Source organism: Myotis davidii, unplaced genomic scaffold, assembly GCF_000327345.1.
Source record: "Myotis davidii unplaced genomic scaffold, ASM32734v1 scaffold1270, whole genome shotgun sequence".
Classification (NCBI taxonomy): Eukaryota; Metazoa; Chordata; class Mammalia; order Chiroptera; family Vespertilionidae; genus Myotis; species Myotis davidii.
In genome coordinates, this window is record NW_006281978.1 from 273,396 (window position 1) to 274,922 (window position 1,527).

The window sequence follows — 1,527 nt, forward strand, 5'->3', positions numbered from 1 at the left end:
TATTGATTTACATTTTCTATTGATGACTCTTTGAAGTTAATAACTTTAACAGGCTCCTCAAACTCCTTATAATTTTTTTAAAATACATTTTTACTGATTTCAGATAGGAAGGGAGAGAGAAATAGAAACATCAATGATGAGAGAGAATCATCGATTGGCTGCCACCTGCACACCCCCAACTAGGTATGGAGCCCGCAACCTGAGCACATGCGCTTGACCGGAATCGAACCCAGGACCCCTCAGTCCACAGGCTGACGCTCTATCCACTGAGCCAAACCAGCCAGGGCTATAATTTTTTAATAACCTTAAGATTAGCATGTTTCTGACCAAATGTCTAGATATAACTACATTTCATTCCTCCTGAATTTCTAAAGCTTCATATTTTCTACCTGTGTGAAGAAACCTCTGTGAAGTGTGAGAGAAACAGTTTACTTTTCCTCTCTAGGTTGATACAGTTCTACCAGCTAAAGTCCTCAGACTTGGTATTTATGAAATTTCATTTCAAGAGTATTGTTCATGGAAATGTTACTCAATAAAAGAGGTAACCATCACACAAACAGAAGCAGATTTTCTATTATACTCTTTGGTGGATATATTAATGCTGCTGCTAAAAATAACTGTGTTAACCCTTTGCGGTCATATTAAATTTGGACACGGGTGTCGTACTGGTCGGAATTAATTTCCATTGAAAGAGCAGTGATACATAACATGCAAGATTATGAAGGGTAAAGAAGATTTATTAATTCTTTTTTGGAACTACGTCACTACTAGTAGAATCACTACAAACGTTATCACTTTGTACGTCAGAGTCAGTATTCAAGGTGCCAAAATAAAACTCTCCATCATTACTTTCAGATTCGCAGTACACTTCTTTCGGTAACTTTCTTTTTGCCATTTTGAAGTATTATTTTGAAATATCTTAACAAGCGAGAATGCCTAATTACAGTTAAACGTAATTTGTAAAGCTTTATTTGAAATTCTGCAAAGTGGTAAAAAAGCTGTGGTGGCTGAGAGTAGACAAACGACCACAAAGGGTTAATAATAACTACTATTCAGTCCCTACTATGTGTTAGGAACTGTATTAAGTAAACATGTTACAAGCACCATTGTCTCTCATTTAACCCTCACAACAACACTTTGAGGTAAGAACTACTACTATGAGTCTCACTTTACAGGTAACTGGGACAATCTGACCAATGTCAATCAGCTGATAAGTGACAAACACAAGATTGGCATTCAGGTCTGCCTGCCTCAAGAAATGACATTCTTGACTCCCACCCTATGGAACACCACGTTGGCTGAGTTTAACTCTACCTAGTTTCCTTGTGATAATGAGTCATTACCATGCTTCAAACATTTCTTTGTTCTAAGACGTCAAAAGGTCCTATGATCCTGACTTCCAAAGATCCAGGGATTGGGGATTTCCCTGGAGATTATTTTAGCTTATTGTGAGTTATTCTCCATAAATATATACAAACTTTAATTTCCTGTACATGTCCTAAATTGCTTCATGTATACTTTCTTTCC